The sequence below is a fragment of the Macaca nemestrina genome, chromosome 2, assembly GCF_043159975.1.
Source record: "Macaca nemestrina isolate mMacNem1 chromosome 2, mMacNem.hap1, whole genome shotgun sequence".
Classification (NCBI taxonomy): domain Eukaryota; kingdom Metazoa; phylum Chordata; class Mammalia; order Primates; family Cercopithecidae; genus Macaca; species Macaca nemestrina.
Window position 1 is genome coordinate 52,694,294 of NC_092126.1, and position 25,511 is coordinate 52,719,804.

Sequence of the window (25,511 nt, forward strand, 5' to 3'; positions counted from 1 at the left end):
CTCTATCCGCCTCGCACTGCAAGGAAGAGGTGTGAGGCTCTCAATCCACACAGCTGGATATCAAAATCTTAAATGTTTTAAGAAAACAAGATGAATAAGGTTAGAGAAGTGAGTCAGAAATGCCAAGTAGCAGATGTGAAAATGTGAGTAAATCACAGCCTCAGTGAACTGAAGGCTTTACAGCAGAAGGCTCCAAGACTTTTTGATTGTCACATGTATGTTTATCCATGTATCTCTGTGCTTTGGCTTGAAAGTTTACATCCCCTCCAAAATTAATGTTGAAATTTAATCCCCAAAGCAACAGTATTAAGAGGTAGGGCCTTTAGGAGGTGATTAGTCTATGAGGGTTCCTCCCTCACCAATGGCATTAGAACTTTATAAAAGTGTTAGAGGAAACTAACTAGGTTGTTTGTGCTCTTGCGCCCTTCCACTATGTGAGGACACAGTGTTTGTCTTCTCTGGAAAAGACAGCACTGAAGGCACCATCTTGGAAGTAAAGACTGGGCCCTCACCAGACACTGAACCTGCGGGCATTTGGGTTTTGAACTTCCCAGCCTCCGTAACTGTAAGTTACATTTACTCTGTTAAAAATTACCCAGTCTGTGGAATTTTGTTATAGTAGCAGGACTGAACTAAGATACCCTCATATATTAATATATACATCTTAAATCATACCTGTAATGGGGAATATAAAGAATAGCAGTTTAAGTCACCCTCAGTGGAAGTTCTACTCTTTTTTCTCTACACCCTAATGCCTTCTCTCATATTGTCTCTGCAGTGCCTTCATCCCACCGTGGAGACTCCTGTTGTATTAATAATTAGGGATGGGTAGACAGGGCTGAAACTGAGGCTGGGTTGCTACTTTCTCACCCGTATAACCTCACGGAAATGACCTTTCTGAGACTTCTATTGAAGAGTCTGTAAAAGCAGATAATGATAGTACTACTTCCAGGGTTGTGGTGAGAATTCAGTGAGATATTGCATGGAAAGCATTTAGCACAATCCTGGTCCATGATAAATGTTTGATATTTGTTAGTAATAATTATTCAATAACTTGAGGCTCCCAGTATAGAAAAATTATCAAAACTTCAGAAATAAGGCAAGACGATGAATGACTGTGTGCCTTTCAATGTCATAGTGGAGAGCTGTCCAATAGGTCTACCCCAGGTCCTGTGACACTGTAGGGTAGGAACTTTGTCTGGCACAATTGGCTATTGATTTGCATCCAGTTCCCCTAAAGTTAGATATTAACTAACTAAGTTGCATATGATTTGGTCTACTAGAGGATGTGAATCATTTTTGTTGAGTAGAACAGATACCCGTAGAGGCTACAGTTGTATTGCTTTTGTTTTTGCTTTGTTTCATATCTACCTTTGGAACTTGGTGGTTTCAACATCTTATCTCTTTCTAAGTATGTATTCATCTTGTATATCTTCTTTTGAATCAGCTTTATCATCCTACTTGTTCCCTCATTAATTAGGTAAATAATCTCTGACTTACATACATTATATACTGAATAAAAGAACTATATTTGTGTTATCATAGTTATATGATCTCCTTTATTTCAACTTCCCCATCAAGCTCTTGGCTACCAGGTGCCTCATCCTATCCTGAAATACCCCCAAGGAAGATAATTTCCAAACTTATATCCATATCCTACCTTTCTTTTAAGGCAAGTTAGCATCTTATTTTAAGTGTTTAATTCAAGAAGTATTTACTGAAAAAAGAAATATTAACTCTGATTGTTTTCAAGTGGTAGGATTTGGGATGATTTTTTTCCCCCATTTTCTATTTTACTATTGTCCACATTCTCTATATTAATGATGTACAGTACTTATAGTGAAAAGAGAAAAAAATGTAACTTCTAAATAAGTGAGGACCTACTATATGCATGTCACCAGGTAGGACCCAGGAGGGAACACAATGGTGAATAATCCACTCTTCCTGCATTGACACTACAAAAGTGTAAGCTATAAAACAGGACAGACGGCTGGGCGCGGTGGCTCAAGCCTGTAATCCCAGCACTTTGGGAGGCCGAGACGGGTGGATCACGAGGTCAGGAGATCGAGACCATCCTGGCTAACACGGTGAAACCCGGTCTCTACTAAAAAATACAAAAAAACTAGCCGGGCGAGCTGGCGGGCGCCTGTAGTCCCAACTACTCGGGAGGCTGAGGCAGGAGAATGGCGTAAACCCGGGAGGCGGAGCTTGCAGTGAGCTGAGATCCGGTCACTGCACTCCAGCCTGGGCGACAGAGCTAGACTCCGTCTCAAAAAAAAAAAAAAAAAACAGGACAGAATATAAGTACAGATTGGAAAATAACATTGTATCTGTGGGGAAAAGGCTGAGGAGAGGATGGAAGGGAAGGAATTGTCTTGGAAGGGTAGCATTTGATAATCCCATTAATAGCTACTAGCTAGTATTTAATGTACATTTGTTACATGCCAAGCACCCTCCTAAGTCCTTCACATGCACCTCATTTAACTTTCTTCTTTTTTTGTTGTTGTGTTAAAAAGATGTTGTGTAAGATTTACTATTTTAAGCATTTTTAATTGCACGGCATAATAGTGTTAAGTATATTCACATTGTTGTGAAATAGATGTCCAGAACTTTTTCATCTTTCAAATTTGACACTTTATAACCATTAAATAACAACTCCCCTTTTCATCTCCCCCGAGCCCCTGGTAACTACCATTTTACTTTGTTTCTATGAATTTGGCTACTTTAGATACCAGAGATCAGTGGAGTCCTACTGTATTTTTGTGTGTGAGTGACTGGCTTATTTCGCTTAGTACAATGTCTTCAAGGTTCATCCATGTTGTAGCATGTAACAGGATTTCCTTTCTTTTTAAGGCAGAATAATATTCCATTGTTTGTATATACCACATTTTGTTTATCCATTTATTCATCAATGAATGGAATACATGGGTTACTTTCACTTTTTGGCCTATGTGAATAATGCTGCTATGAACATGGGTGTGTAAATACCTTTTCAAGACACTGCTCTCAATTATTTTGGGTATATATCTAGAAATGAAGTTGCTGGATCATACGGTAGTTCTATTTTTACATTGTTGACAACCTCCATACTGTTTTCCATAGTGATTGTACATTTCACATTCCCACCAACAGTGCCCAAGGGATCCAATTTCTCCACAGCCTCACCAACACTTGTTATTTTCTGGTTTTTGACAGCAGCCATGCAAATGAGTGTAAAGTGATATCTCACTGTGGTTTTGATTTGCATTTTTCTGGTAATTAGTGCTGCTGAGCGTCTTTTCATATATTAGCCATTTGAGTATCATATCATATTTAGAAAACCATCTATTCAGGTCTTTTGCCCATTTTCTAAGAGTTATTTGATTATTTTGTTGTTGAGTTATAGAAGTTCTTTATAAATTCTATATATGAATTCCTTATCAGAGATATGATTTTCTAATATTTTCTACCATTCTGTAGGTTGCCTTTTCACTATGTTGATTGTGTTTGATGCACAGAAATTTTTAAGTTTGATATAGTTCTGTTTGCCTAATTTTAGCTTTTGTTGCCTACACTTCTGTTGTATCCAAGAAATCATTTTTCATATCCAAGAAATCATTGTCAAGTTCAATGTCACAAATATTTTCCCCTATGTTTTCTTCTGGTAATTTTACAATTTTAGGTCTTACATTTATGTTTTTAATCCATTTTGAGTTAATTTTCTGTACGTGGTATAAGGACCCAACTTCATTCTTTTGCATGCAGATATCCAGTTTTCCCCACACCATTTGTTGAAGAGATTTTTTTTCTTCCCCATTGAGGGGTGTTGGCAACCTTGTTGAAAATTATTTGGCCATATATATGAGAGTTTGTTTCTGAGCTACTATTCCATTCTATTGGTCCATTTGTGTTATGCCAGTACCACATTATTTTGATTTCTGAAGCTTTGTAATGTTTTGAAATCAGGAAGTGGGAGTTCTCCATCTTTGTTCTTTTTCAAAATTGTTTTGGTTATTGAGGTTCCCTTGAGATTCCATATAAATTTTAGGGCAAATTTTTCTATTTCTGCAAAAAATGCCGTTGGGACTTTGATAGGGATTCTATTGAATCTGTAGATAACGTTCAGTAGTATGACATCTTAACAATATTAAGTCCTCCTTGGTCAGGCACAGTGGCTCACCCCTGTCATCCCAGCACTTTGGGAGGCCGAAGCAGGCAGATCATAAGGTCAAGAGATTGAGACCATCCTGGCCAACATGTTGAAACCCCATCTCTACTAAAAATACAAAAATTAGCTAGGCGTGGTGGTGTGCACCTGTAGTCCCAGCTACTCGGGAGGCTGAGGCAGGCAAATTACTTGAATCTGGGAGGCAGAGGTTGCAGTGAGCCAAGATCGCACCACTGCACTCCAGTCTGCCAATAGAGCGAGACTCCATCTAAAAAAATATATATATATATATTAAGTCCTCCAATCCATGAACATAAGATATCTTTTCATTTATTTGTATCTTCCTTAATTTATTTCAGCATTGTTTTATAGTTTTCAGTGCACAAGTCTTTCATCTCCTTGGTTACGTTTATTTCTAAGTATTTTATTCTTTTTAATGTTACTGGAAATGAAATGTTCTTAATTTTTTTGGCTTATTGTTAATGTTTAGAAATGCAGCTGATTTCTGTATGTTGATTTTGTATCCTGCAACTTTGCTGAATTAGTGTACTAGTTCCAATAAGGCTTTATTTATTTATTTATTTGGTGTATATGGTATCTTTAGGACATTGTACAGATAACATTATGTCATCTGCAAACAGAGATCATTTTACTTCTTCCTTTCTCATTTGGATGCCTTTTATTTCTTTTTCTTGCCTGATTGCTCAGGCTTTAATTCTCTTCATTTTATGGACTAGGAAATTGAAGCTTTGAGAAGTTAATTAGCTTGCCTGAGGTAATCAGTTAAGCAGCAAAGTTACAATAAAAACTCATGACTTTTGAACTCTACAGCTAGGAATTTAATCAATAGTGTTGAGTAGGGCTTTACCTGGTTGAGATGGGAAGGGTGGAAGCATTTTGGGCAGATGGATTCTGACTTGTTTAATATGATCCTCTATATCTTTTAGAGATTGCCACATTCCAATCAATAAACTCAAAGATGCTGAAGCAAAACTATGTTGAGTATAATTTTCTTTTTTCGTTTGTTTGTTTTGAGACAAGGTCTCACTCTGTAACCCAGGCTGGAGTGGCATGATCTAGGCTCACTGCAGTCTGGACCTCCCGGGCTCAAGCAATCTTTTCACCTCAGCCTCCTGAGTAGCTGGGACTACATCACCACACCCAGCTAATTTTTTTTTTCTTTTCTTTTTTTTTTTTTGGGGTATAGATGAGGTCTCACTACTTTGTCCAGGCTGGTCTTGAAGTCCCGGGCTCAAGCAATGCTCCTGTCTTGGCTTCTGAAAATGCTGGGATTACAAGTGTAAGCCACCATTCCCAATCTTTTTTGTTTGTTTGTTTGTTTTTTAATGTTTTGGAAGACAATTTTTGTTCTAGGGTCAGTTCAAACAGCAGACTTAAATGGAATAAATCTGTACTGGCAATGAACATACTGTAAAAGTTGCCTTTGTGAATATACACTTGATAGTCATTTGTATTCTTACAGTGTTTTTTTTTTCTTTACACATAGATTCAAACTTTTAGAGCTGGAAGAGACCTTAGAGAGGAAACAAAAGGGGAAAAAGGACAACTTAAGTACTCCATTCCTCCATTCCTTATTCCTTTCCTTCCTTCCTTTTGTAGAAGTAATACATGCTGCTTAACTGTTTATAAAGCAACATAATTTAAAGAAGGAATTGCCTCCTCTTTGATGTCGGTTTCATCTTCACCATTCATCTTCCCATGGGTAAAACCACATTTAAAATTTGATGGGTCTCCATCTAGACTTAATTTCTATGCTTAGACATATACCACACACACACGCACACATTTGTGATATTATTTTTGTCCTTTCTTTTTTTTTTTACAAAATAATAAAAAAAAATGGTATCATACTGTACCCAGGGGTCTGCAACTTGCCTTTAATCCACTCTGAAAAAGCACAAATTCTGTGTGCTTTGAGTGAGTTTCATTTATTGAAAAGATATCCCTAGACTCAACTAACATCTTCAGACACCATTTGCCCTGTAATGACTGAAACTCCATAGCAACATATAGTATCACTAGTTACCAAAAAACCAGTATTAACACCTCACTGCTGCAGACATTTAAAGCCTTCATTTCCCAAGGTTCCCATTTTTTGTGTTGTGTGTGCATACTTAACTCCAAATGGAATCAACAGGAAAGTTGTCTTGTTTTCATTGTGACTCAGGGCCGTCCCCTGGTATAGTTTTTGGTGGAGGACTTGGGCCAAGAAAAGAGTAAACCCTTAGTGAGAACCAAATTCATTCACGCTATAAAACAAAAGTGCCTACCATTTGCCCAGGTCTTATCTCCTGATCCTCTCTTTGAAGGGGCTGTTCTTTTCAAATCATTAATTTCTAAAATGATACTCTCCCTGTTACAGCACTCACCCTATCACCAATTTACATCATTGAAAAAATCCAGTCTTAAATATTTCACAATTACAATAATACCAGGCACATTGTTAAACATTTTTATGGATTATCTAATGCAGTCATCTGAACCATGTGTATAATATGTAATGTTACACAGCATTGTATATTCTCCTTATTTTACTGGTGAGGGAACTGAGACTTATGGAGCTTTTGTATCTAACCCACATCATAAAGCTTGTGAGGAAGCCAGAGTTTGAAGCCAAACAGCCTTGTTCTTATATTTTAAGTGACCCTAAAAATGAATTCCCAGGAGCTGTATTATCATGACGGGGATGTGGATGTTTAGGTGGCTGGGATTTCCTTCTATCTGGTTTCTTCAGAAAGGCATATTCTGTTGTTTGGAAGTCAATTGGTTTTGAAACAAGAACAAACCCCTTGATAGCCATATGGAGATTTGCTATTCTGCCTACACTTTAAATTAACCTTATTGATGGGTTTCCTGCCAAGCTTAGTTTCATTTATTATGTATGTTCCTTTTGGTAGGTGGAAGGAAAAAAATGTGAGAATTATCCTCTAAATAAGGCAATATATAAGCCAGGCTTGCAAATTTTCTAAAGTTTATTTTTATTTGCCAAGTTTTCTGTACTTTTCTGGGGGTAAATGTGTTTATTAAGTAAAAAGTATGGTGATATCTTGAAATAAGGATATTTTAGTAGTATACAACCGTGAGTGGATCTATTTTCTCTTTCATTCATCATTGTCAGCTGAGACCATTCCCAGCCAGCAGCTAGGGGTGAAATGGTACCAAGATGGGTGAGCTGGTTTATTGTTTCTTTCTGAGTTAAAGAAATTTCAGCCTGAAATCCTATTCCTTTTGGATTCTAAAATGTGGCAACATATGAATGTATTAGAATAGTTGGTCGTAAGACTTACCATAGGGCTGCAAGTCAGGACCGGCTTCCCTGTATGTGATGTGGAGAATGAACACTCTGGGGTATTCTCATCTTGGGATTAAAAACTATGAATCAGAGAAGGGGAAGTAAGATAAAATGTCTTCATTTAATCTTTTCTGACATTACCTAAGGTGGCCAGATGACAATGCCATTTGTATGGAATAGCCTTGGCATTTGATGATGGGGGAAGAAGTTTAGGTCAGTGGTACTCATAAATAGCTATTTTGTAATTGTCCTATCTAAATGAAGCTGGACTTGGGGGAAAGGTGAGAAGTTCCCAAAACAATTCACAGCCCCGTGGTTGCTGTAAATTACTTGGAGCTCTGGATCTTTCTGTCTGACTGGGAAAAATAATGACCCAACTCATCAGTTACATATGTGGGTTTGTTCAGAGAATTTCTGATGGAATCTGTGATTCTAAACCCTGTCAGGTCCTACGCTTCCTTTTATAACAAATATTTGAACATCCCTTTTAGTATACTGGAATGAAATTTATATATGACACATTTAAAAATAAATATAACATCCTGTTATAACAGGAGAACAAAATAGAAAGTCATTTTTAATAAGATATGTATCTCAATTTGCAAATGTCGAGACAAGACTACCATTAAAAGATAATTTTTTTAAAAAAGATAAAATCATGACTCTCACCCAGATATAAAAATGAGCATATGTTGTATATTTTAATTAACTCAAAATGAGGAACCAGGCAAATGTTATAACCTGTTTAAGAGACTAACCAAATAATGGACACATTATAGATCAGGAATATTGAAATGAATGTACAAATGAAGGCAAAACTAACTTCTTTAATAGTGGGGTAGAGAGGTCAATTGAACATTTACCAAATAGGTCAGAATTTGCATGTCTGCAGACAAAAATTATTTTGCATTGCTGTCAGTTATCTATATTTTACAAAGTTGTAGCATAGTCTCCATGGAAATTAGAACCAGATAACCTGGAGGGGTGTCCTGTAGATGGTGCACAGTTCTCCACCGCAGCACACTCTGTATTATCGCTAATGAAATAGTCAGACATTTGCAACCACAGGTAAAAACATGCTGAATGAGGCATCTGCACAGGCAGACTGACTCCACTGGCCGGATGGTCAGCCAGAATACCTTAAACAGTGATGGCTTCAGCTAGTTTCTGAACTGGGAACCAGCTCTTAGTAAATTTCTGAACAAAGAAAGTACACTCTTTCCTCACTTTATACCATGCCTGAACTCCTAGAAAATTCAGTGCTTTTTAAGACTGTTTGAAAACACTGTATGCATAATGGGGTTGGATTTTAGTTAAGACAATTGTAAGTATGTTTTTCAGATAATTATTAATATGATAATTATAAATATACAAATATCTGGCAGGATGTCCAAAATTTGTGGGGCATGCAGCAAATCCTTTATTGTGAGGATTTTTTCTGCACATTGCAGGGACTCTACCACCTTAGTCCTACCTACCAAATGCAAGTGGTGTCCTCCCAACCACTGTGACAACCAAAAAAAACTCTGACAAGTTAATACACTCCCTAAGGATGGATAGTGCCCACAAGGAGAAGCACTGTTACTGCCGAAATATGTTTGGGACCCATAGCTTTATTCCCACTTCCTGCAAAATCATCTGCTCAGCCTCGCAGCTGTGGAGAAAGGCAGAGGGCCTTCTTGACCAGGGCTGTGCCCCAAAAAATTATTGATTAAAAAAATTGACCCATCTTTTCTGAATTCCTCTCTTCCAAGTTTAACTCTTCAACAAGGTGAAAGACAAAGGAGGCCCCTCATTGAAAGTAACTCCCAGCCTACCCACCCCCAATCTATTTTACTGGAGTTTGCTTCTGCTTTTCTCAAGAGTTCTTGCCATTAAGACCTGTGGTATAGGGGCTGATGCAGACAGAAAGTGGCACAGTCAAATGACCAAAGGCGACAGGCTGTTCACAAACTAAATGAAGTGGTGGGACCATGTGTACCTGCCATGACTTGAGGGACAGCTGCCAATCAAACTCAACCTCATGTTGCCAGATCTTCTGATTTATTTCCAAGAGAAACCGAAAATCTGAAATATTTGTATGTAATTATTCAGGTCTTAGATGTTAGGTGTTATGTGCATGTATACATATGTGTGGGTATAGATGGATAGATACATACATCATGCATACATACTGTTCTTCATATGTAGACCCATGAATAAAAGAAACAATACCTTGGGTACAAACAAGGTCCCACTTTTGAATCAGAATGAAAACTATGAGGTAAGTATTATTAGCCCCATTGCAGAGATGAAGGAATAGGAGTGTAGAGAAATTAAGTAACTTTCCTAAAATCACACAGTCAGTATCAGGACTGGAATTTTAATCACGCCTGTTTTGCTTCCTGATACCAGATTGCTGCCCAGTCTATGAAGAGAACGCGCCATCTATTACGAGACTACAGGACATTGTTCACTTCATTTTTTAATGATTCAAAGACAAAAACTTCAAGCGATGAGCAATGTTTGCTGAAAGCAGCATTTATTTAAGTAAAACTAACTTTTCTTAGAGCTTCTTGATCTGGCCTGTCAGGAGCCTACAGGGCTTTTTGGAGAAGGAAGAGTGTATGGGTTTTGATAGTGTTTGCAGTGAGCTGGGTGAGTCATTTGCTGTGTTAGCCTGCCATCCATTAAAGCTGGTGATGAGAATGAATCCCTGGGGGTTGCTTGTGAAAAATGTTAAAAGCTTTAATTGAAAGGATCTCCAACAGAGGCCACAGTAACTTTCTCATTGTGAATTCCTGTGTTGCCCCCAAATGCCCTGGGGCCCCGCCAAATGGCAGGGCCAGGTCATTCTGATGCGCTTAAGCCATAAGCCTCTGGCAGGGCTTTGATGATGCTAGGCCTGGAGTCCTGTGCCACCCCCAACAGGGAGGGACACACTGTGAGAAATGTCATCTGTCAGGGTCTGCAAATTAAACCAGCCTTATGGAAAGTGGGGAAGTTTAATGTTTAAAACGTCCTGATTGAAATGCTCACATGATGAAAAAGATGGGCTTGGTCACCTGAAAGGGCATGTGTTGTACTAAGGCAGCAGGCACTGCACCTGAAGCTTCTCATTCGCTTCATGAGGTTCATAATGAACATTTACCACTTTCCTTTCCTTTGTTTGTGCATTTGTCTATCCATTTACCGCCCCAACTCAGTTCATGGTGTGACCCAGGCTGACATTCTATTCACATCAGCAGGCATTTCTCCTTCTAGAGGGGATGTGCTACTGGGAAGCTGTCACAGGCTTCCCCAGGCTACTTAAGGGGAGAGTAGAGAAAAAGCAGTTAAGAATTCCTGTGTTAGAGCTCTCATCTAGAAGCTTTTCAAACAAGCAAACATCCTACCGCTTTAAAAAATGTTTTTATTACACCCATAATACATGCTCAATAAAGACAAAGTAGGGAGAAGAAAGACAAAAACAAAACAAAAAGTCTTGATCCCACTTGAGAAATATGTGTGTGTTCAGGGTAAGCTGCAGGAGAAGGCAGCAGTGTCAGTGAAATGTCCTCTGAATCTAAAGAGATGTTAGGTGAGGACTGGCCCCTAAATTCACTACTGTCTTCATACAGAGTCTGGCAGAAGGTGATCATGCAGTTCCCTAATCTCTCTGTGGATAAAATTTCTTTTGTTGATAGATAAGACTAGGAGAACAATTATTACTGGTATTTGGAATAATATAGTAAAAAGTTTAACAATTACCTACCAATATATACTTTAAGCTTAAAATCCAAAGCAATTTAGGAACATTCTCTATGTATATTGCAAATCATATACCATTATGTGAGCGCTTAGGATGCTTAGGAGGGGAGGCAGAGAATACAAATGTGGAAATGAAATGCAGGGCAGCACAAATTGTGTAAATGAAATCTAGACTGTTTCTGGGAACATAATTTCATGAATAAAGATGATCTAGCATCTCTGAACTATGTATTTTAAGATTAATATTTCTCAATAGTACTTGTCAAAGTGAGTGGCAGTAGAATCCATAATAAGTACTTTATTGAATTATATTTAGTTTAAATATAAATGTAAAAAGGCACCATGAATTCTCATGTCAAATTATGTCACCCGAAAGTTAATTAGTTATACTATGGTACAAAAAAAGAATTATTTTTAATTTGGCAAAATATAGGTTTGTGTTTCTAACAATTCAATCAAAGACATTATTTTTTTAATTAATACAATTTAATTTTTAAAACAGTTTTAGGTTCATAGAAAAATTGAGCAGAAAGTACAGAATGTTGCCATATCCCCCTGTCCCACAACCTCCTCCACTATCAACATCCCCTACCATAGAGATAGATTCATTACAATCAATGAACCTACACTGATGTATCATTATCACCAAAAGCTCATAGTTTACATTAGGGTTCACTCTTGGTGTTATGTTTCTATGGGTTTTGTTAAATGTATGATGATATTTATCAGTGTCTACTGCTGTAGTATCATTCAGAATTGTTTCATTGCCATAAAAATCTGCCATGCTCTGCGTTGCCCTCCCTCCTCAACCCTGGCAACCACTGATCTTTTAACTGTCCCCATAGTTTTGCCTTTTCTGGAATGTCATATAGTTGGAATTATACAGTATGTAGCCTTTCAGATTGGTTTCTTTCACTTAGTACCATGCATTTAAGTTGCCTCAACGTTTTTCATGGCTTGATAACTCTATAATTTATTTAGATCTGAATAATATTTCTTGATGAGGATATACCACAGTTGATATCCATTCACCTACTAAAAAACATTTTGGTTATTTCCAACTTTTGGCAATTATGAACAAAGCTGCTATAAACATCCATGTGCTGGTTTTTGTGTGGAGTTGCCAATTCCGTTGAGTAAATACTGAGGAGTGTGATTTGGATCTTTGGGTAAGAATATGTTTAGTTTTATAAGAAACTGCCAAACTGTCTTCCAATATGGCTGTACCATTATGCATTCCTACCAGCAATAAATGAGAGTTCCTGTTGTTCCACATCCTCACCAGCATTTGGTGTCGTCAGTGTTTTGTTTTGTATTTTGGCCATTCTAATACTTGTTTTAATTTGTAACTCTCTTATGAAATATGATGAACATCTTTATGTATGTTCACTTTCCATATATATGGAACAGACTATTTACATATATGTCTATCTTCTCTGATTAGGGGTCTGTTCAGGTTTTTGTCCACTTTTTAATAAGGTTGTTTTTTTCTATTGTTGAGTTTTAAGAGTTCTTTGTATATTTAATATAACAGTCCTTTATTATATATTTCTTATTTTCTAATATATGTGTCCAATTCAATAAATTTTCCTTTAAGCACTGCTTTTGCTGCATCTTACACATTTTGATGTTTTATTTTAATTTTCATTTAGTTCAAAATGTTTTAAAATTTCTCTTAAGATTTCTTCTTTGACCCATGTATTATTTGGAAGTGCGTTGTTTAATCCCCAAGTATTTTGGATTTCAGTCATCTTTCTGTTATTGATTTTAGTTTAAATTCCCTTTGTGATCTGAGAGTAGAAGTTGTATGATTTCTCATCTTTTAAATTTGTTATGGTGTGTTTTATGTCCCATAGAAGTACCGTCATTCCCCTCATAATGACGTTTCGGTCAACAAGGGACCACATATATGACAGTGGTCCCATCAGATTATACTGGAGCTGAAAAATCCCTATCACTTAGTGATGTTGTAATATCATAGCACAACACATTGCTTTTCTATGTTTAGGTATGTTTAGACACACAAATGCTTATCATTGTCTGACAGTTGCCTACAGTGTTCTGTACAGTAACATGCTCTATGGATTTGCAGCCCAGGAGCAATAGGCTACACCATATAATGTAGGGGTATAGTAGGCTGTACCATCTATGTTTGCGTAAGTATACTCTATGATGTTTGCACAGTGATGAAATTGCCTAACGATATATTTCTCAGAACATAATCCCGTTGTTAAGTGACGCATGACTGTAGTCTGTAGATGTCCATTATATCCCATTGATTCATGGTGATGTTGAGTTCAACTATATCCTTACTAATTTTCTACCTGCTTGATTTGTCCACTTCTGATAGATGGGTGTTAAGGTTTCCAACTACAATAGCAGACTCATCTATTTCTCTTGCATTTCTATCAGTTTTTGCCTCAGGTATTTGACATTTGGTTGTTAGACACATACACATTAAAGATCATTATGTCTTTGTGAAGTATTGATCCTTTTATCATTGTGCAGTGCCCCTTTTTATCCCTAATACCTTTCCTTGCTCTGAAGTCTGCTCCTTCTGAAGTTAATACAGCCACTCCTCCTTCTTTTGATTAGTGTTAGCATGGTTTATCTTTCTCTATTTACTTCTAATCTACATGTATCTTTATATTTTAAGTGAGTTTCTTACAGGCGACATATAGTTGGGTCCTTTTTTCTATCCACTCTAAGGATCTTTGTCTTTCAGTTAGTGTAGGTAGACCATTGACATTTAAAGTGATTATATCTACCATATTTATTACAATTTTTTATTAATTTCTCTTGTTCTTTGTTGCTATTTTTATCTTCCTCTCTTTTCTACCTCTTACGGCTTTAATTGAGCGTTGTATATAATTCTATTTTTCCCCTTCTTAGCATATACATTATACTTTTATCAAATAACATTATACCAATTCATGGATAGTGTGAATAACTATTTTTGTTTTTGAGAAAGGGTCTCGTTCTGTCACCCAGGCTGGAGTTCAGTGGTGCAATCATGGCTCACTACAACTTCCACTAACCTCCCAGACTCAATCAATTCTCCTGCCTCAGCTTCCTAAGTACCTGGGACTACAGGCATGCATCATCATGCCTGGCTAATTTTTGAATTTTAATATTTTATAATAACAAAATACTTGTAATTCTTCCGTCCTGCCTCTTGTATCACTGCTGTCTTTTTTTTTTTTTTTTTTTTTTTGAGACGGAGTCTTGCTCTGTCGCCGGGGCTGCACAGTGCAGTGGCAGCAATCTCGGTTCACTGCAAGCTCCGCTTCCTGGGTTTACGCCATTCTCCTGCCTCAGGCTCCCGAGTAGCTGGGACTACACATGCCCGCTACCACGCCTGACTAATTTTTTGTATTTTTAGTAGACATGGGGTTTCACCACGTTAGCCAGGATGGTCTCGATCTCCTGACCTCATGATCTGCCCGCCTCGGCCTCCCAAAGTGCTGAGATTACAGGCGTGAGCCACTGCGCCCGGCCCACTGCTGTCATTTTACTTATATATTGGCATATAATTGAACACATTGTTGCTGTTATTATTTTGAACTAACTGTTAGATCAATTGTGAATAAGAAAAATAGGCTGGGCAAGTTGGCTTACACCTGTAATCCCAGCATTTGGGAAGCCGAGGCAGGCGGATCACCAGGTCAAAAGGTGGAGACCATCCTGGCCAACATTGTGAAACCCTGTCTCTACTAAAAATACAAAAAAAAAAAAAAAAAAAAAAAAATTAGCCAGGCGTGGTGGCGGGTGCCTGTAGTCCCGGCTACTCAGGAGGCTGAGGCAGGAGACTCGCTTGAACTCAGGAGGTGGAGATTGCAGTGAGCCGAGATCACACCACTGAACTCCAGCCTGGGGACAGAGTGAGACTCCGTCTCAAATTAAAAAAAAAAGGAAGAAGAAGAAAAAAAAAGAGTAAGAAAAATAAAATGTTTATTTTACTTTCACTTATTTCTTCTCTGAAGTTCTTCTTTTCTTCAGGTAGATCCCAGTTTCTGACTTACATTATTTTCCTTCTCTCTGAAGAACTTATTTTTAACATTTCTTGTAAGACATGTCTACTGATAACAGATTCCCTTAGTTTTTGTTTCTCTGAGAAAGCCTTTATTTCTCTTTCACTTTTAAAAGATAATTTTGCAGGGTAAAGAATTTTGGTTTGGCAGTTTTTTCTCTCAACACTCAACAATTTATTTTATTCTTGCTTGCCTAGTTTCTGAGGAAGTGTTGGATGTAATTCTTATTTTTGCTTCTCAGTAGGTAAGGTGCAGCTGATCCTTGAACAATATGTGTTTGAATTGCAGGGGTCCACTTATAGATAAATTTTTTTCACTAAATATATTGGACAATTTTTTGGAGGTTTGCAACAATTTGAAGAAACTTGCAGATGAATTCTGTAGCCTAGAAATATTTTTAAAATTAAGAAAAAGTTAGGCATGGTATGAATGCATAAAATATATGTAGATACTAGTATATTTTGTCATGTATTACTATAAAATATACATAAATATATTATAAAATATTAAAATTTATCAAAACTTACATAGACTGTACATGATGTCATTTTTAGTCAGGAGAAATGTAAGCAAACAAAAAGATGCAGTATTAAATTATAACTACATAAAATTAATTGTAGCACATACTATACTACTGTAATAATTTCATTGCCATTTCCTATTGCTGTCATGGTGAGCACAAGTGTTGCGTGTGTCCACTTAAAACATCATGTGATGCTAATCATCTCTACGTGAGCAGTTCACCTTTCCAGTAAATTGTGTATTACAGTAAAAAAGTGATCTTTTGTGGTTGTCACATATTTTTCATTTTGTTGAGTGCATACTGTAAATCTTGAATAATACCATGGGACTCGTATGAAGTGCCACTAGTGATACTGGAAGTGTCCCCAAGAAGCACAGAGAGGTCATGACATTACAAAAAAGTTGAATCACTTGGTATAAGATTGAGGTCTGCAGCTCTGTTTGCCCACTGCTTCAGACAGATAATTCATCTTATAAACAGATAACATAAACTTATGGTATTAATAAATACAGTATAATAATGTACTATAAATATATATTAAATGTGTTTTCTCTATCTTAATAAAATTTTATTGATAAAATTTTATTTTCTCTAGCTTATTTGTAAGAATACAGTATATAATATATACCATATACAAAATACATGTTAATCAACTGTTTATGTTATCAGTAAGGCTTCCAGTCAACAGTAGGCTATTTCAAATCCATGTTCATTAACCCAGAAATCGTACCAAAAACAATGTCATCAATATTATACCTGTTCCTATCATCTATAGGAGAAATAAACTCTCCTTTCTTTGAAAATAAAAATCTAATCTGCTGAAAATTAAATGATAGGTTTTGTGCTATAGTGGTAGTATCAAGGGGTGAAACATACATTGACAAGATGGGTTAATATACCTGTCCCCCCACATTGTAATTATTTGCTGATTGCTTGACTTTGCTGTGAGACTGTCAGCTCCTGAAGAACAGAGACAAGGCTTGTTTGAGAACTCTTTGGCACATAATAGGCATTTCAAAATATACGTGTTGAATGTACCATTGGTTCATCAGATGTGTTAAGTGTGAACCAACCTCACTTATTTAAGTTATTAAGCACCTACTTGGGATAAGGCTGCAGGTTGAATACTTTGGATTTATAAAGATGAGTAAAGTTTGTTCTCTGCCTTCAAAGGCAATCGTTATAGCAGGATGTCCTTGTCAAATTCCAATCCCCTTAACCACTCCCTTCCCTTCACAGGTGGGAAGTCCCCTAGAGGCTATCGCTTCTAGCATTTTTTGACCTGAAGGCATTCTTTAGCTTTAGAGCAGCTCAGTGCCTTATAGGCAGATTGTAAGTGCCAGAGATTTAGTCTCCAGAACAACTCACCACCGATGAAGGTGGCAAATTCCTTGCTCTTCAGTAGGACACTGAGCATGTTCCACTCAGACTCTCAGAGCATTCCCAATGGTGCTGAGCCCTCTTTGCTCAGAGCAGTAATCTGCACATTAAAGCACTCTTTTTTTGGCTTTTTCTCCATTCTTAGTCTCACTTCCTACTCCCTCACAGTGTTTCCTGGGATCTTCTCCTGAATAAATTCTCATACCCAAATCCTTTACTCAGGGTATGCTTTTAGGAGCATCATTAGAACTGAGCAGGATAAGACAGGCTATGAGAATGCAGGGGAGGAGGGATTAATTCTAGCTGGAGAAGACTTGGCATTATTTGAATTGGGTTTGGGTGGGAGCAGTAAGTGCAAAGGAGAGATGCTTCAGGCACAGAGGAGCTGAAGCACACAGAGTGCTCAAGGAAATGTAAGCAATTGGGTCTGGCAGGAGTGTGGGTAGAGGGGCATCTCAGACTCTCCTGGAAGGTACTCCAAAGCCCTGTGCATCCCAGCAAGGAGCCAGGTTTCTCCTGCTCCTTTCATCCTAAACTTCAGCTCAAGTTACTCACCCTACTCATATTGGCACTCTGAAACGTCCACATAGTCATCTTTTGGTAGGAAAATCTAAATACAGAAAAGGACACGGCTACTACACGTAATCTGTGAGAGCAGCCGTAAGTAGTCACTGATCAACCCACTATCTTTTTTAAGCATGGTTCTTTCTTTCTGTCTCTAGATTTTAATTCATATTTTCTGAGTTCCCATGACAAACTCCGCATTAATATTTTGCTATTTCTAAGAGCTTATAGTCTAAATGTAGTCTCCACAACTCAATCTAGACAAGAAACTTCCCTACCTTCTGTTAGAGACTAATCTTTAATTTTTTAAAAAAGGAATAGTGTGTCAGGGGATCAAAGAAAATGACCCAAGTTCGCTCTACATTGGAGTCCACTCCATTACCCACAAGCAAGTACAATGCATATGTACAGTCTTGCCCATTCTCTCTCCCCTTGTCCTGAAAATGATTTCCCTCTCATGAACTGTTCTGACAAGTCATTTCATCTCCAGTACTGACTCAGTTATACACTTTCACCATGATCAACAACTGCTAAATTGGTTGTAAACCCCAGAATGGAAGCTGAAAAACCAAAAACTAGAGGTGTGGAAGGAGGACAGGAGTCGAATAATTTGGTCATTTTCCCAGCAGAGGAAAGCTGGTTTAGGAAAGACAAAATGAGTACTTCTGGAATAGGTATACAATATTGGAAAATAACAGAGAAATTAAAGAAGTTATTAAAGCTCACAAGAGGATTTGGTGAGAGAACACTACTCATTTCAGCTCAGCATGAGCCAGTTTGCATTATTATGTTTTGCTCTATACTTAGTCGTGGAGAAAGCCACAAATTACAATGGTTAAATAAAGCTTTAGAAAATGGAAAATAGCAACATTGCAAGTACAGAACGCTACTGGGGTAGAGCACCCTCCGAACTGGGGTGGCTGTAGTGAACTTCTAAAATCCCTCCCTCGCTCTCCCACCCCCAGGAATTTCAGCCACGTCCTTTATAAATCCCCATTACTGTAATATTGTTTGTATAATAAATACAGCTTTGTTTAGTTTTTAAACTGGGAGTTTCTACCAAAGGCTGGGAGAGAAAGAAAGCTGCTGGGTTACCTGCAGGTTGAGTATTCTGAGAAGAGATTAATTTGAGTCATACCTGGATCCAGAAGGGAATGATGATGATAACATTTATTGAGCTCTTTGTATGTCTGAGACATGCTCTATAGATGTATTATGTGTTAACTAACCTAGCCTCATAACAACCTTATGAGATAGTACTGTTCCTATCCCATTTTATATATAAGGAGACTGGCGCACACAAAGGCTAAGTAATTGGCCCAAGGTCACATGGCTGGTGAGTGGCAGAACCAGGATTTAGTCTGGCTCCAGAGCCTGTCTTCTTAATGACCATGCTGTAATGCCTCAGAGATATAAATATTTGTGTCCTCCAAATTCACATGTTGAAGCTCTATCCTTCAATGTGATAGTATTTGAAGACGTAGCCTTTGGTAGATAGGTTTAGATGAGGCCACAAAGGCAGATTCCCCATGATAGGATTAGTGCCCTTAAAAAAAGGGGAAGAAACCAGAGCACACTCCCCACCCCCACCATGTGAGGACAACCATGCAAACAGGGAAGAGGGCCCTCACCAGGAACTGAATCTGTCTGCACCTTGATCTTAGACTTCCAGCCACCAGAACTGTGAGAAATAAATATCTGTTGTATCAACTACCCACTCTATGGTATTTTGTTGCTGTAGCCTGAGCAGATTGAGACAGACCACTAAGCTGTTATTATACAATTAAGCTTTTACCCAGGAATTCTAGGAAGAGGCGTTTTTAGCTCAGATACAGGAATTTATTTCAGGTGCTTCTCTGCTACTTTGCTTCCTGCAAGGATGGGGCTGAGTCACAGAGCCCACTTGGCCCAGTTGTGATGGAGAATAGATTCAAGACCAGGAGCCAGACTTCCATGGGAAGCTGAGTAAACTGAAGCTTAGTAACTTTGAGATCATCGGTGGGCCACCCTATTTGGGTAGCATGTGTTCCTAAGTGAAACAGCAGTTATGAGCTAGACTTGCAGCAATCTGAATCTGGACCAGAGTGTTGAATGAGGACGAGGGATGAGCCAGTGTTACTAAGAAGACCCCTCTCACCTCATTCCTAGAGAGATGGTACACATCAAGATCTATGTTACATATAAGGAGATTTTTTTTTAAGTGGCTCAGCATGTCCCTCTCAGATTTTCAGAGTCCCAGTCCCAACTGGGTTTAACTCCAACTCAGTTTTTTTTTTAGGTTGAGTACATATTTAGTGGCACAGATGCAGCACAATTTACTCAACTCTTTCTCATTGAAAGACATCCACTTTCTTACTAAATTTTTGCCCAAAGAACAATGCTATAATATCTCAATGCACATATGTTCTTAAGTATGGATAATTTTACTTCTAGGGCATAGATTCCAAGAAGTGGGGTTTTTAGGAGAAAGAATGTTTTTAATTTGTAAGGTATTTTCAGGTTTGCTTTCTAAATAGGTTCCAGCAAATCACTCTCCATGTCTACTGTAGGGGCATATTTGCCTTTCTTCTTGAAGCATCCTTTCTAAGTTTAGGGCATTCTTCTCAAGGAGATGCCAGAGACTCACTTTACCAACATCCCTTGCAGCTTGAGTGTGGACATGTGACCTAGGTCCTGCTATTCAGACAGCACAAAACTTCCCTCTAATGAGGCAAAGACACAGGCCTGCACAGAATCCAACCTGATGCGTGGACTGGAGATACGTCCAGCTTTCAGACACAGCAGTGGCAGTCATCCCTTGTTCTGGAAACTCTGCTGCTCTAAGACAGGGATATCTTGTCAACATTGTCAACACCTCAGCAGTAAGAATTGATTGAACTTCTTTCATATGCATTCGCTTCTATCTATCCCATTGCCTCTACCTGAGTTGTGGGCTACCATGACCTCTTGCTGAGATAGCAGTAACAAACTTCCAACTGGTCTCACAGGCTCTAGAATCCATTCTCCACCTTGAAGCCTAAATGGTTTTCTAAAACTCAAATCTGATCACGCCAGCTCCCTGCTTTTAAAATCTTTCCTTTTTTTTCCCTTTGCCTCCATCCTCCTTAGGCTGACCCACAAAACCCCCCAAGAGGTGACCTTTGCTTTCCTCCCCGGGCACATCTCTTTCCTCCCTTCACATTCTACTGTCTGGTCATACTGTGTATTTTTTCAGTTCCTGGATTGTTCTATGCTCTTTCTCACCTGTGCTTTTGTGAACACTGTCCTATCCTCTACTTTTTCTCCTTCTCCTTTGCTTGCCTAACTTCTTTTTCCTGATTGTCAGCTAAGAGGTTACTTCTCTGACTATACAATACTAAATTAGGTGTCTCTTTGCTAGGTTACCAGAGTGCTCCACAGTACCCCATAGTTCTACTTATCTGTTTTCCGCTAAGCTACTTGAAGGCAGAGATGATGCCTGTTTTCTTCCTTGTTGCACACTCCATTTCTAGAGTACTGCCTCATGCATAGAAGGTAATACATAAAAATTTGATGAATTAATAAGTAGATAATACAGATACTATTGTCACCAATTTACTCACAGGGAAATTGAGGTTTTGTTAGTCCTGGATCTGGAACTAGAACACAGAACTTCTGATTCCTGATATATTTTCAACTATTCCTCATTGCCACCTTCAAATACAATTCAACACTCTCATAGGCTCAATAAACACCATTATGATGCACAAACACACTGCAAGGCAGGTTTCTCAAGCTTGGCACTATTGACATTCTGGGATGAGTAATTCTTTGCTGTGTGGGGCTGCCAGTGTGTTGGAAGATATTTGACATCATTCCTGACCTCTATCCAGTAGATGCTAATAGTACCTTCCTCATTTCAGTTGTCTTCAGACATTGCAAAATGTCCCCTGGGGGGCAAAATAACCTCCCAATAAGAATGAGTACTCTAAGGGTACCAGGCACCATTTAATACATCTCTATAACTTTGCGTTGAGAATGTAAGTCTCAGCACACACATATTCCAGGTGGAAAGATGAAAGACAAGGACATATCTAAATAATGATCTTGAGTCTTATAAACACAGGTCTTAACCTCACTGAGCCTCAGTTTTCTCATTTGCAAAACAGAGATGATAACACCCAAAATTGTGCGGAGGATTAGAGAGAATGTATATTAAGTATTCACTAAGTTTGTTGATTGAAAAAAAGCCAAACTCTGTAAAATATTTAAAGAGATTTATTCTGAGCCAAATATGAGTGACCATGACCCAGGGCACATGTCTTGGGATGGTGCCCTGGGCCATGGTCACTCATATTCGGCTCAGAATAAATTTCTTTAAATATTTTACAGAGTTTGGCTCTTTTTTGGTCAATGTTAATAGGCAGATATAACAACAACAACAAAAAAATCTAAGGCTTCCAACAGACTGAATGGACCTCCTTCTTGGCCAAGGGAGTCCCAAAGAAACCTGAAAAGCTAGTTCAGGCTATGAGGGGAAGGGAGATATGTTATAACTCCCTCCCTTTGCCGGGAGTTTAGGCACAACTAACTGACATTAACATTAAAACAGAGATCATAAGACTGACAACACAGACTCTCTGTGGCAATACAAAACCAAATTCACACCTCCCTCAGGTACAGTATCACATGGTAGATAGCAGACTCTGAAGGAAATCAAAGTATTTTACCCCAAAATATATTTCATTCACATATTTTGAAATGGTCCTCAAAGCTGTTGCTTGAGAGAGAAATTTGCATTCTGTAGAGAACCTCCTTCCCTTTCTAGGTCTTTTCCTGATCCAGGAGAGATTTGCCTGAGAGTCTGATAACTTTTAGGGTTTGAAAAGAGGCTTTACCATCTACTGTCTCTGAAGCCTGCTATTCAGAGGCTTCATCTACATAGCAAGAACATTGGCTTCCACAACCACCTTTCCCCCTTATCTTAACTTAAACATTTCTTTCTGCTGACTTCAACCATTTAGGCAAAGCTGAACTCTTTCAACTAATTGCCAATCAGAAAATCCTTGAATCCACCAACGACCTGTTAGCACCACCTTCCTTCACCACCTTTGAGATGCCCCACTTTTCCAGGCTGAACCAGTGTATACCTTATATGTATTGATTTGTTGATTTATGTTTTCACCTGTAACTTCTGTCTCCCTAAAATGTATAAAACCAAGCTGTAACCCAACCACCTTGGAAACATGGTCTCAAGACCTCTTGGGACTATGCCCTGGGTTATGGTCACTCAGATTTGGCTCAGAATAAACCTTTTTAAATATTTTAGAGTTCGGCTTTTGTGTGTGTGTGTGTGTCAACAAGTTACATTATCTAAACAACTCAACTGCTTTCTTCCGGCCAATAACTAGTGGGTTAACTCACCAAAACATGCATAAAGAGAAACACAACTGAAGGGAGGGGCTGGATATTGGATATTCAGGGTGAAATGTATGGGTTATATGACAGCAGGCTTTGGCATTCTAGAAGGCAAAGAAAAAAAAAAGCCCCACATTCAGTAATAAAAACAAGTATTACTGTTTGAACTGACAAGCTTATGGGCATACGACCTCTTATTTATTTTCTCCTAATTTCATGGTTTTATAAAGAAAAGAAGAGGGCAAAGTCATGCTTAAGGATCAGTTGCTATTTTTTAAATAGGATTACACAGTCAAAGTTGGGGATGGGGGATGTTTCAAGATCTGTCAAAAATGGGAGCAGGTGAACTGGCAATTGCTCACTCTCCCTCTCCATTATGAATTTTAATGCAATTTTCATTTAGTAATTGACATACTGTATTTGTGCTCAAGATGACTTCAATTTTCTTTCTTTCTTTCTTTCTTTCTTTCTTTCTTTCTTTCTTTCTTTCTTTCTTTCTTTCTTTCTTTCTTTCTTTTTCTTTCTTTATTTTTTATTTTTTTGACGGAGTCTCACTGCGTCACCCAGGCTGGAGTGCAGTGGCATGATCTGGGCTCACTGCAACCTCTACCTCCCAGTTTCAAGCAATTCTCATGCCTCAGCCTCTTGAGCAGGTGGAATTACAGGCACATGCTACTACACCTGGCTAATTTTTGTATTTTTAGTAGAAAAGGGGTTTCACCATGTTGCCCAGGTTGGTCTCGAACTCCTGGCCTCAAGTGATCTGCCCACCTTGGCCTCCCAAAGTGCTAGGACTACAAGTGTGAACCACTGCACCTGGCCCAATTACTTCAACTTTCAATAGCAAGTCTAAAAAAATTTTTTCCTTCTAAGCATCTACCATCTTTGCTGACTCGCTACATTGACGTAACAATGATGCTCCAGAAAAATGCTTCGTAGGGAATTCCACACAGTATAGCTCGCTGGTTCAAAGGATTAAACTAGAAGGACAATGGCATCTCCTAGCTAGAAGGAGCAGAATTTACCAGTACTGAATCCTCTGGCTCCACAGAGCTGCTGCTGCTTCTCCCTTTCCTTCTTTTCCTCCCTCCTTTTCTCCTTTTCTCCTCTCTCCTTTTCCTGCCTGGGACTTTAGAACTGCTTTCTCTCCTTCAACCCTAGGGAGATACTCCAACATGCAATCTTTGCCACAGAGCTAGGTCCTCTTACTTAGGTCTAAAGATATCTACCCCCGAACCCTCAATTTGAAAATGTAGGGGACAAAATATTAACCAAATACTTAAAATGTCTACTATTAATAGTAGCCCGGACCTGAAAACATCCCAGTGTTCATCACGGTAGAGTGACTAAATTTTAATAAAGTCACATAGCAGAATATTGTATAGCAATGACAAGGACCAAACTGTGATTTCATGCAAAAATATGGATAAATCCATTGTTAACTAAAGAAGGAAGATGCAAGAGTACATCTGATATTCAACAATGAAGTTAAAAAGTAGCAAAACTAATCTCTGCCATTAGAAGTCAGCCTAGAGAAAGTCAGCATAGTGACAGCCTTTGTGTCAAGGGGTGGTGTGAGGAGGGTTTCTAGGTGCTGATTATGTTGTTTCTTGCTCGGGGTGCTGGTTACAAGAATGTATTTCACTTTGAGAAAATTCACCAAGCTCTTCACTTTTGATTTGTGCATTTTTTCATATGTAGGTGTATACTTCAATCAAAAGTTCATTTAAAAAAACAAAACAAAGCTAGGCACAGTGGCTCATGCCTGTAATCCCAGCACTTTGGGAGGCCAGTGTGGGTGAATCACCTGAGGTCAGGGGTTCAAGACCAGCCTGGCCAACATGGCAAAACCCCGTCTCTACTGAAAAACTACAAAAAATTAGCCAAGCATGGTGGTGGGCACCTATAATCCCAGTGACTTGGGAAGCTGAGGCAGGAGAATTGCTTGAACCCTGGAGGCGGAGGTAGCAGTGAGCCTAGGTCATGCCACTGCACTCCAGCCTGGGCAACAGAGATACACACACACACACACACACACACACACACACACACCCCAATGAACAACAACAACAACAACAAATCAAAACCAAAATTTTCCTAAACTCTTTCATTTCTTCGAAAATTCTCCTTTTTTCACTTTAGGCTTCTCTCTCACAGGAAGATATAGTCTCATAACAAAATTGCTATAAGCTTTAATAACACTTTTCAGGAACTGGAAGAAGAGCTAAAAGATTTGAGTTTTAAGTTTCATTTGATTTTCTATTAATTTCTGTGAACTACATATTAAACACAGAATGCTACTGCTTAACTGAGTGTTTATGTTCCTCCAAAATTCCTGTGTGGAAATCCTAACTCCCAAGGTGATGGTATTAGGAGGCGGGCCCTTTGGGAGGTGATTAGGTCACAAAGGTGGGGCCCTCATGGATGGGATTAGTGCCCTTATGAAAG

At 38.4% G+C, this 25,511-nt stretch overlaps 1 long non-coding RNA gene across 1 annotated transcript in view; it reads left to right on the forward strand.

Moving 5' to 3' along the window:
• The window catches only part of LOC139361751 (uncharacterized), a 56,311-nt gene that overhangs the window by 1,145 nt on the left and 29,655 nt on the right, over positions 1-25,511 (forward strand). The window lies entirely within an intron of this gene.